Here is a 12995-nt window from a genome sequence, read left to right on the forward strand (position 1 = left end):
AAAGATGAGCACCTCTTACAAAGAGGAGCACCCCTACAAAGAAGAGCACTAACTACATAAGTCTGTCATTGTCAATTTTAATTCTTAGGTAATGCCTTGCTCTTCAGTGTTATAAGCAGTGTTGCGAATAATCCTTATAATTACAGCATTTCACACAAGTTCAAGTATGATTGGAGGATAACTTTTTTTTTTCCAGTGTAATTTCTAGGTCACATGGTATGTACATTTTTAACTTTAAAAGTTTGTGCCAAATTGCTCTTCAGAGCTGTTTATCCATTTATCATCTCACATGCAATTAAGAGAGTGGATGTTTCCCCACAATCTTGATGCCACAGCTTGTTATCAAACATTTTGATTTTTGCCAGTTAAAAATATACTGCTATAGTTTACATTGGTGTTAGTGTGGGTGAGCATATTTTTGTGTGTTTAAAAGCCACTTATCCATTTTCCTTAGCTGAAAGCAACTTGGTTTACTTTTCTATTAAGTTGTTGGTTATCTAATATTATTATTGTTGTTGTTGTTATTTTGAATCCGGGACTTCACACTTGTTGGGTGAGTCCCACCACTAAGTCAGAGCCTTAGCATGTTCATGGTTGTTTAATATACTGATTTAATTTTAGAAAACGACCATTTCTTCTGGTTCACTCAGTTTCTAAGGATCTTTTGAAAGTTTTTTTGAGATTGAAGAAATGGCCCAGCAGTTAAGAGCACTTGTTGCCTTGGCAGAGGATCATGGTTCAATCCTTGGCACCTACAAAAAGAGGCTCACACACACAATCACCTGTAACTTAGGTCCCAGGGATCTGACACCCTCTTGTGGCCCTGTGAGCACATATGCACATACATTCACACAGACACATAAACAAACAAACAAACAAAAATAAAATAAAAATCTGAAAACTTCAGTTTTTTAAAGTCAGAAATTACTTGTTTAAATATATGTTATGTGTGGATTGTGATTTAAAATACCTCCAAATGTTTTGTTTTTCAGGATTTTATAAAAATTATTTCCACCCCTTCTTTTAATATTTTAATGGTTCCATTATTTTATACTTAAATCCTTGATCCATCTGGAATTTGTTTTACTGCAAGGTGTGAAATTCGACTTTGGCGAATCTCTCCAGATGGCTTCCCGCTTGTTATCCTGTATGGAGTAATCTGTCTTTCCCCCTCGGATATGAGCACGATGGTGCTATGGGCCAACATCATGAGAGAATGTGCGGCTGCTTCTGGACTTTGTATTTGATCATCCTCTGCCCTTTGAGGGATTTCATTTGATTTTTAGACATCTCTAATGCTTTTTCCCTCAAGTCTTCCCAAGCAGAAGGGAGGCGGTTTCTGTTCAGTGGCGGCCCCTATTTGAGAGTAAATTCAGACCTGAGATGGAGACTAATTGGAAAGAAGGTCATGGGGTTAGGGAATTCCTCCCATCTATTAGGTGCAATCATATTCTCCCTCGGGATTTTGGAGGTTTCAAATTGCAGCACTGGAGAGTCAGAACGGAAAATGAATTGACCTCCTGTCTCAGAGAGAGACAGATGGTGACAATAATGATAATATCTGTGATTATAAACTGCTGTCCCCGTGGCAGTAGGCAGTTTAAATAGGTTATTTCATTGATCCTTAGAGCAACTGATAAATTAACATTTTTATTCTCAGATTGCATAAAAGGGAAGTGGAGTAGATACGAAGTGGAGAAAGGATTTGGCTCAGGGAAAACTGATTCTAGACCTATTTGCTCTGTGATTTTTTTACATCGTGCTGGGGATCAAACTCAGGTCTTCCTGTCTGCACTGTGAGCCATTTCCCGAACCTCCAGGGTGATTTCACTGTCTGTCTTGTGCCCAAAACCTTGCATTGCAGAGTTATGGAATTTGGGATTTGGAATCAGCATTGCCCAATTTTAGAATTTTTTTTTCAGAGAAACAAGATTGGAGGATTTTTATATGGCATATTCCAATGTTTCTGTATCCACAAATTATAGAAGCTATTAGTGTGTGTTCTTGAAAACTCAATATTTAATCCTAGAAGTTTCCCCTTGTAGATAGTGCATTAAGCAAACAGTTTCTTATTAAATGAATTTGACACAGCAGTGAGGGAAATAGCTTACAGACAGACCGTAAACAGCATGTGGCTAGAATCAGGCATACAGAATATGTCCACTTGTTTGAAATTCTAGACCATACAAAATGAGCATACCAGGGCAGAGGTCAACTGGGAAGTCGGGGGAAGCACTTCCAGGGGGTGATGATTTCTATAGCTTGGTAGTGGTTTGGATTATACAAACTGTTGAATGATCTATTCCTAGAGATGTGAACACTTGTCTGCTCACTCAGACACAGTACCAACAACATACCAACATGATGCTTCCATCCAAGTCCAACTCGGTGAACCAATGAATTTTCTTGGCTTACTTAAAGAACATGGGTAAGGGGTTGACCAAGAGGCACCTCATCATGGATGATAACACCTCCACAACTATAGTCTATAGAGAGTAAGTACTCAGTGAAGTGAAGCGGCTACCACCTGTGCACTCTATCAGCTACTGAGAGTAGAAGACAGGTACGGCAGACTTGTGTTCAGCTGGCAGGGAGCTGCAGGGGGGTGACGCTGAGGTCTCAGGGGAGAATCTGATGATCCTTCCCACTCCCTCCTGAGATGAGATGGGAGGGACCTCAGGACTTTTTGTAGATGGTTAAAGCTGCTCTGATCGAGATGGTGATGGCCTTTGGGCAGAGAAGATGACTTTCTGCAATGCTGATTGATACACACTGATAAAGTCTGGATCTGGAATGCCCCTTAAATCCTCATGTGCTACAATCCTGTCTGAGGCACGATAGGGGTCAGGAGCCCTCTGAGAGATGAGGCCTGATGGAAGACTTTAAGTCATCAGGGTGTACCTTTAAAGAAGACCGGGAATTACATCATCCCATTCTTACTCCTCTTGGCTGCCATGACAGCAACAGCATGGCCATCTCATGTGTTCCCTGCCATGAGGTGCTCCCTGCCATGAGAAGCTCCCTGCCATGCCGTGCAGTGTCTCTAGGTTCAACCTAATGGGGTCAAACAATCATGCAGTGATAACTTCATAACCGTGAAGTCAAACAATCTTTTCTTCTTTCTAAGTTGATCATCTCAACTATTTTGTTACAGTAACAGAAAGCTAGGACATTTGTCCAATTTGTATATATAAGCTGTGTTTGAGTCTATTTAACTTGCATACAGCAGTCTGTAAAAATACCATAGAGATACTTTTATATCAATGCTTTATACAGCATTATTTCCAATGACTAAGTTATGGAAACAACTGGTGCTTTGGACAGCAGAGGATTGGGTGAGGAATATGGGCTCTGTACAGTCAGTAGCATTACTTTCCACACAAAGAACAATGAACTTAACATCATTGTAGGAAAAAGGATGTAGCTGGAGACAACCATATTAAGCAAATATTGTCTATTTCCTTTCACATATGGTTTCTATATTTTATCTGAATACATAAGTCATGAATTTGTATGTGACATAAAAGAAAGAAAGCTATGGGAACAAAGGTTACTAACGGAAGGGGTGAGAAAAGGGTGAGAAGGGAGTTCTCAACATATGCCATGCACTTGTATCAAAATGTCCTTGTGTAATACATGTGACATCATGTTCAATGATGATATAAGATGAGAAAAATTAAGAGTTATCTACCAGAGCTGGGGCTAGGGCATAATCTTTAGATCAATGTTATTAATGTATTGCAACTGTTCTGTCAGGAACAATCTCTGATAGTCATGCTTCCAGTTTTGAATGAGTTCATTAAGCATGTAGGAAGCAAAAATCAAACCAGTGGTAAGCAGCACACAGATAACCCCATGAGATCAGGCGCTTACGGCATCCTGCAGGACTGACTGGAGGCGGCTGAATGAGAGAGCAAGCAGAGGTTTAACACCAAGTAGCCAGCAGCAGATGGGCACCACCGTCAATCTGGGTGCTTATGACATCCAGTAGGAGCACTGTAGGAGCCCCTGAAACAACCAAGTTGGAGCTCTCGACAGATCTCCAGGCAGAGAAGAGCATCCTCTGTCTTCTCTGTGGGTGAGAGGTGGCTTCTCATTTCCATACAGACATTTTTATGCCATGGGATAAACAATAGTAACTGCCATTGGAATGGCTTATCTCCTAACTGCTCTCCAGGGCACACTGTTATTATACCCTTAGCTGTTTGTTACCATTCCTTCCTGTTACAGGCCAGGGTGGCCAGCCTGCCAGAGGACAGAGAGCCTCAGGGGACAATTGCAATAACATGCTTGAGTTGAAATGAGAGAGTCCTTTTGTCTCTCCACATCTGTGTTCAATAAGTACAAAGAGGGTATGACATTTTACCAATATAATTTAAACTATACCAACTTAAACAAAGACTTAGACAAAGACACTCAATACAAAAATCTATAAACAGATATTGAGGTTTAGTTCACTAAAGTTGTGTTGAAATATTTATCAGGAAGTATACTGAGGTCCATAGTATACTTTGAAGTGACTAAGGCTAAGATGGATTGATGGGTGGATAGAGGCAGGGAAAGATGGGTGAATTGTGATGTGTCAAACTTAGTAAACTGTTAATGAACCTGGATACATCTGTATTTAAATGTTTTACAATAAAACCTTAGGAAAATCAGTAAAGGAAAACCAACCTGATAGTTTGACACACCATGACCAGTCACACTAGCTTTCCTAGACCTACCACACTTGGGCAGGGTCTGGCTTATGGGCACCTCCTTTTGAAAAGCTATGATGCTTGTTTTGTCTCTTTCTTCTTTATCCTACCACCACCTGATGCCTGCCATTCAGCAGGTTGATTATAAGGGCATTTCTCTTGCAGCTGCCAGCTCCTTGTTCTTCACCCACCTTGTCCCAGGCTTGATAGATCTGGCACAGCTCAGTGAGTGAGGGTATGAGGAAATCCATCACTTGATGACATCATTAACATCTGTCTAGCTCGATCTAGCTGAGATAAAAAAGCTTAGTCCAGCCTCCTGCTCATTAATCAAGGGGAAAGAGGAAAACCATTTTAGTGACACAGCTCTAAGGAGACTAAGGTCCCTTTGTTAATCCATCTTGCTTCTCTGGCATTCTCTCTTCACATGGCATGTAAATGCCCAGGGAGTAAAGATTAGCCCAGAGCAGACCCTTCCCCAGAGAGTTAGTTTTACGGAAGAGTGTTTTCAGGTTTCAGTACTGTGCCTTGTGCTGCTAGAGTATGCAGAACCTTCATCAAATAGCAGAGGCCTTGTGAGTGGCTGTGTCTGTGCTCAGTCAGTGTCCACCCTATACCCTGGCTGTGTTCAGAGAAATAGGGGCTATGTGTGACCCAGAAGTTCCAGAATTCTGGAGGAGCTTCTAAGACCTGTAGGCAGAAAGGAATGGGGGGGGGGGGGGCATATTTTCTCTCATCACACACTTTCTAGTGCAGCACCTCTTCAATAATTTACAAAGGCATTTTATTATTATAATAATTGCTAAGACAGTGATACGTACAAATGAGAGAAAGCAAAGGTCAGCCTTGTTATTGTGTGACTGACACATCAGAGGTTGAACCTCAAGATGCTTCAAAGTCTCAGTCAAAGGTATCACCTTTTGATGTTTTTCTCCCCCTGTGCTTGCTAAGTTATTGGCTAGAATATTCACTCTTCCTCCTTGGAGGACAGAAATGCTTCTGTTCTCCAATGATGTCATGTTTTTAAATTCCTTTAGCTAATGCAACATGAGCAGAAGTGACCTGGGCCACTTCCAAGCAGAATATTTAAGAATCACATTCCAGATTGCAGCTGCTCCAAGGAGAAGACCTGTGGAGATGTGGAGTACAGCCATAGTTGACCCCAATGAATGCACATCAGGATGAGACAATGCTTGGTTACTGATCAGTCACTGAGCTATGGGGGGCATTTATAACTGCAGCAATACGCAATACCTAGTCTACCCTAAATGATACATCCCTAATGGGTATGGGAACTCTTATGGCCAAAACACAACCTTCTTTTATTTTTATATTTATTTATTTATTTATTTATTTATTTATTTATTTATTTTTGGTTTTTCGAGACAGGGTTTCTCTGTGTAGCCCTGGCTGTCCTGGAGCTCACTCTGTAGACCAGGCTGGCCTCGAACTCAGAAATCCACCTGCTCTGCCTACCAAGTGCTGGGATTAAAGGCGTGCGCCACCACTGCCCGGCTTAAGACACAATCTTCTTGACATGAAATGAAATCTTTCTCCATAAAATTGTTAAATGTGGAATAAAAGGAATTACACGGCATTAAATATTCTAGGTAAATTTAGGATCAGGCAATAAAACAATAATTTTGTGGGGGCTGGAGAGATGGTTCAGTGCTTAAGAGCACTGACTGCTCTTCCAAAGGTCCAGAGTTCAACTCCCAGCAACCACATGGTGGTTCACAGGCATCAACAATGTGATCTGATGCCCTCTTCTAGTGTGTCTGAAGACAGCTACAGTGTACTCATACACATTAAATAAGTAAATACATACATACATACATACATACATACATCTTTTTAAAATAAGAATAATTTTGTGTTGAGAGCTGGCTGCTTAGGAAAGGCATGGTGTGGCTTGGCAGGGATAGAGTGACTTTTAGGTGCAAGAGATAATGGGGCAATATGAAACAGTGGTCCAGTGTTCAACAGGCTGACCCTGAGGGCTAGGCTTATTCTTTCATCAGCTGTGTGAATTTGACTAAAGCCCTTGGCTTCTCATACCCTTCCATCATTCCTGATAGAATTGTGAACCAAATCATGAGGAATGATCAGATCGGTTGTAAGATCAGGGTGGTGGCTTCAAAACTCCATCTCTTCTCCTTCTTCCCATCTCTTCTTCTTCTCCTCTTCTTTCTCCTTGTTTAATCTTTATTGGCTTGACAGAAAAGGAAGGTGGAGACTAGCTATAATGTGAACAAAGACAAATGTGTGGCAGAGTAGTGTATATACTTGTGTAAGAATATGGGTTGAATAGCTAGTTTTGTAGCTATCAGTGTGTGTTAACTGTGATATCTGCTTGCCACATGTCAACTGATTTATAAAAGATGATCAGGGTTTCTCTCACTGATAAAGTCACAATGAGGTGAACACCATGGTGTTACGTTACCCACACTGAACTGAAAGACATGAAGACTATTCAGCAAGACGTTATAAAAATTCTGTTTTTACTGTTTCCTATTAAAGTTCACGGATTCCTTAAAGTCTACTTAGGATCTTGTAGGCATCTGCAGACCCCAGGGTAAGAACCCTTGCCACAGGGATTTTCTGAGATGGTCACATCCCTTCTGAGCCTCAGTGTTTCCACTGGGAAGTATATGCTTGCTCTTAGAAGAGTGGGCGTGGGCTTCTGTTACTTGAAGACAAACATCCCAGTGGAGTCATGGTTAGCTGGACAATAGATTTGCATTAACATCAGAAGGGGAAGGAACATCTTTCTGTCTTTTTTTTTTTTTTAATCCCCCAAATCTCTTGATTTGATGAAAACAAGGGAGATGAGGACAGAGGATCTGAATAAGAAGATATGCTGAGCTGCAGCTTGGAAGACCAGAATGGAAGCCATCAGCATTCCTGACAGAACAAAACCAGCTTGCAAATTCGGAGAAAGAGTCATTGGAAATAGTGTTAAAACATGTAAAGGAATGCATAACTTAAGGAGCTCTTACTTCATGCCAAGAATGTTCAGCTTTGTCCTCACCCATACTGCTATAATTCCCACAATATCTCTGTGCTAGTTCCTTTCCTTGTTCTGGGATAAGCCATCTGACTGAGTCAACTTACGGGCGGAGTCATTTATTTGGGCTCAGTTTCTTGAAGGTGAATGTGATGATCGGGCCTTGAGTTAGATGTAGTTCAATCAAGAAGCTGCTCTCAGCTTGGTGGAACCCCAGACAGGCTTTCCCCTTTAGACCTATGTGGGCCACCTGAGGTAGCTGGTCACGTTGCATCCGCAGTCAGGAAACAAATAAATAGCAAGTGGGACTATGCTACAAACCTCAAAGCCCAGCCCTAGAGACCCACTTCCTCCAATGGATTTTCACCTCCTTAGGGTTCCACCTCCCAAATAAACAGCGCCACCCAGGAACTCAGCAAACACACTCGTCTATGGGGGACATTTCAGTCAAACGCACAACAAACCTTACGGCTGAGGGTGCGCTGGCCAGTTTTATATCAGTGATCACAAGCTCTCATCTGAGAGGAGGGAACCTCAAAGAAGAAGATGCCTCCATAAGATTGGGCTGTACACAAGCCTGTAGGGCATTTTCTTAGTTAGTGATTGATGGGGACAGGTCTAGTCCATTGTGAATGGTTCCACCCCAGGGCTGGTGGTCCTGGGTTTATAAGAAAGTAGACTCATCAAGCCAGGGAGAACAAGCCAGGAAGCAGCATCCCTCCATAAACTCTGCATCAGCTCCTGCCTCCAGGTTCCCACCCTGCTTAAGCTCTGTCCTGACTTCCTTTGATGATGAACAGAGATGTGGAAGTGTAAGCTGAATAATCTCTTTCCTCCCCAACTTACTTTCTGATCATAGTGTTTCATCGCAGCAATAGAAACCTAACTGGGTTTTCAGTTGCCTCCATTTTAGTGATGGAAAAGCATAGACTTTGTTGAGGTCTATCCTCAAGATCACCCAATCTGAGTGACAACTGAGAGATGTATGCTTAGTTTCCAAGCCTTCCTTCTTTCTTGTCCGTTGCTGTTTCTCTCCCACTGCATTTAATTCATAAGCAGGGAGACATTAGTTTCTTTTGTTAAGTACCACTACATTCTGCAAGCTTAAGAAACTTGGCTGAAAGCACCATGGTGCCTCTTCAGAGATTGGAGAAAGGTTGAGTGGTACCATGCCATTTGGGGACAGTCCCTCATCACACTCCTTCTAGGTTATCAAGGCAAGCAAGATCTGTCCATCTTTGAGAGCTGTGTAGAAACCCTTCCCTATTCTGCTTGAAATATCTGCACTTGAACAAATATCTTGCTGGTTCTTCTCAGCTTTTCTCTGAACTATTTGCCCTAAAAATACACTTTGACATTATGCACAAACATCGAAGAGACATTTATTTGGCCCTGACCTTTGTACGGTTTCTGCTAAAAGAGATTTGGTGACACACAAATGGGACTGAATTATTTATAGGTCCAAGGGGAAATCAAAGTTGCTTTTATCCCTATTGAAAGTGTATCAGAAGGCAAGAGAGTGCCAAATTAGCTTTGGCTTCTCTCAGAGGGAATCCAGCTAGACCCAAAGGTGCTTATTAAAGTTGAGGGTGCCCTTAATGACTGGCTCATTGGAAATCTCCACAAGTTGGGTCTGTTGTTCTTGTTGAACACCTTGCCAGGAGATAAGTCTGTATCCTTCCTGATAGGAAGTTTGTAGGATAAACATAGCAGACAGAGGTGGGTCTACAGGCTCAGTGCACTCTCTGGCTGTCGTTCACTTTTGAATTTATTATATTGACAAATGCTGATTGGATATGTATTTAGTGCTGAGCACTCGAAAATATAGGTTTCATGAGTTCATTAAAAATTTGATAAGATTTACTCTTTAGCACACGCATGTGTGTGTGTACATGTGTGCATGTGAAGAGGCCATAGAAGTTCCAGGCAGTTGAGAGCTGCCCTGCTCGAGTGCTAGAACCCAATTCTGGATCTAAAGAAGTTCCTGCTCTTAACCACAGAGTCATCTCTCCAGCCTCATGAACTCATTTTAAACAAGGATCTAACAAATACTCAGTTTTTGTCTTTTCTTGGTTTGTTGTTGTTTCAGATGTGACAATTGATGTAGCAAGACTGATGAAGTCCTTTATGGGTGACACACTAGTCCTTTTTTCAGGGAAGCAAAGATAATGAGTGGGCAAGAATCAAGAAGACTCTCCTCTTCTTCCTTCTCTTCCTCCTCACCAACAACACTACCACTATGACTCATGTTTATTGAATATTTTTAATCGGTCATACCTCCCATGTGTGCATGTGTTCACGGGTCAGGTATGAGGAGGGCAGAATTCCATTTTAGGTATCTTCTTTTATTATTCTTTAATTTTTTGAGACAGGTTCTCTCACTGAGCCTGGAGATGACATTTCTCCTCCACAGCCTAGAGTTATAGAAGTGTGCTCCCGCTCCTGCCTTCCTGTGGGTTCTTGGGATCTGAACTCAGGCCCTCATGCTTGCACAGTGGTCACTTTCTGACTGACTGACTGGTCTGCCCATCTTCATCCAATACTATCTTGTCCTGTGCTAAATAAGATAGTCCACATGCTCACTCATTGAGGCAAGAATTATTAAAACAACCCACGTTGCATAGAGAATGAAACACATAGTTTAAGTAACTTATGTGGAGAGCCAAGTCTTGGGATTTGGGGACTGGGCTCAAATTAAGGTAGTTAGTGTACCAGGTAGCTAAGATAGAGGGGTGTATAAAGGCTATAGGCCCAGAGGCATCAGGAAGTCAGAGATGGGGAATCTAAAGTAGGCCTAAATGGAAGACAAGAAGGAAAAGCTATTTGATTCTCCCTGAAGTCCATCTCCTTAGCTTCTAAGACAAGGGTCTTCAGAGGGATGGAGGAGAAGTGTTAACCATAATGTCTTCTCTGAGTACCCAGGGGTGAAGCTGAGTAAGGAACTTAAACAAATACCTTTTGAAGGAATAATGAAAACAGAGTTATGGAATAGCAAAATAGCATCTCTGTGTTAATATTCATTGGATTCTCATCAGGTCGTAGGAATTGTGAAAGATGTTTAATTGGGACTGGCAGCTGGCTCTTTGAGGATCTGAGATTGAATCTCCAGAGCCTATGAACCACAGTTATTTTTTGTCAGTTTGCTACAAATCTAGACATATCTGGGGAGAAGGAGTCTCAACTAAGGAATTGCCTTTGTCAAATTAGCCCATGGGGATGTCTGTGGGGGTATTCTTTTGTTACTGATTGGGGTGGGAAGACAAGCAGATGCTCTGAGTTGTATAAGAGAGTGAGGAAGAAAGCTAGTAAGCTGTGTCTCTTCATGGTCTTTGATTGAGTTCCTATATCCAGTTTCTGCCTTGAGTTCTTACTTTGGCTTCCCTCAGCGATGGACTGTAACATGTTAATCCAAATAAACCCACACTCCAGGTGTCTTTGGTCAGTGTCTTATAGAAGTTAATTTAAAAACAGCTGGGCATGGTTGTTTGCATCTGTACTCTAAGCACTCATATTAGGAGATATGAGGTAGAGAGAGGAGATGTCAGTAGGTAACCAGGGAGCCTGTTTCAAACAAGGTATAAGGTGAGGAGATCAAGGCTAATCTCTGACCTTCACATACATGCCATATAAGCACCTACATGTACACACATGCACACACACTCACACATGCACAACGCATGTATGCACAACAAACATTTCTAAAAGAAAGATGTTTTAGTTATTAACAAACTTATGAAGAACAATTAAGTCTCCATCTCACTGTATCAAAAATAAATTGCAGCTAGATTTAAAAAGTAGCTGCACAACATAAACTCATTTAAAATCCCTTCTATGTGAATAGAAGATGCGGACTTTGAGAAAAATGTACAAGAAAATTAGGAGTGTATTTCACTACCATCGTATTTCACTTTTCTTCGTAGTTTTCTTTGTAGTTACTTTTTCCCCCTATAGTCTAGCCAAGTAACTTTGAAACCAAGAAATGCACAATAGATCCCCTTTCTCTCCACTTTTCTCTCTGTGTGTATGTGTGTGCTCACGTGTGTATTCTTATGTGTGCAGGTACACTTCTGTGTGTGTAGGGTACATCACAGTCACATGTGTGCAGGTAGAGGCCAAAGGTCAACCTCTGGTGTCCTCCCTCCATTTCTTTCTGTCTCATCTCTGTCTCTCACATCTTTGTCTCTGTCTGTCTGTCTGTATCCCTCCTTCTCTCTCAAGAAAAAAATCTCAGGATGACGTGGCACTCCCTGGTTATGCCAGGTTGCTGGCCCAGAGCGTCCCCCCACCCCCCAATCTAGATGCTGTTGCCTTTACAGTGGTGAGATTACAGGTGTGAGCCACCACAGCTGGCTTTTATGTGGGTTCTAGGGATCAGACTCAGTTCCTCCTGCCCATGAATTAGGCTCTCAGCCTATTGAGCCATTTCCCTACCTCAGTCCCCTTTCCCCTGTCTTTAACTCCCGTTTCTGTTCCAGTCACCACTAGCCACCTCCTCCACTGGCCGCCTCCTCCACTAGCCACCCCCTCCAGTCTCTTGCCCTTCCAGCTCCTCTCCTAGGCATAGAAACCCCAGACTCCTCTACCACTCAGTTCCACCCAAAGCCAGACTGTCCTCGAGTGCTTCAAACATCTGAGGCTGGCCCAGCTCTGGCTTCCAAGAGCAGCAGGAATCCTCTGCTGTTTGGTGCTGTCTTATCCATTTTTAGCCCTCGCTGTGGGCTTCTCGGGCTCTCTTAATATATAAGAAGAACCACTTTACTTTTTAGCTAGAGACTTCTTGAATTTTTATCCAGTAATTTTACTGTAATATTTACATCTCAGCTAAAATGCTGAATTGCTATAACTCACCTAGAGCACATACAATATAGTTCAAATGCATGCCCCAAATTTAAAGGCTTGATACTCTTCCCCTCCCCCGGATGAAGATGGAGCCTAGGGTTTTACCCATATTTAATGACTGGATTTAGAATTATTGTGGAAACACACCTCTGGAAGTGTTCATGAGAGTGTTTCCAGAAAGGCTTAACTGAAGAGGAAGGACCCGCCCTGAATGTGGGTGCCACCGTTCCACAGGCTTGGGTCAGGGACTGACTAACAACCAGCAAATGCTCTGAGTACCTGCAATGATCTCTGACAGGGCCTGCAACATGACCAACTCCTTCACACGCCTGCTTTGCACATGGATACCCAGCATGTTGGACTGTCTCTCAAACTCTGAGCAAGATAAACCCTTCCCCACTTATGTTGCTTTCAGCAGGTATTTTGTTATAGTGATGAGAAAAGGAGCTACA

The sequence above is a fragment of the Mus musculus genome, chromosome 16, assembly GCF_000001635.26.
Source record: "Mus musculus strain C57BL/6J chromosome 16, GRCm38.p6 C57BL/6J".
NCBI lineage: Eukaryota > Metazoa > Chordata > Mammalia > Rodentia > Muridae > Mus > Mus musculus.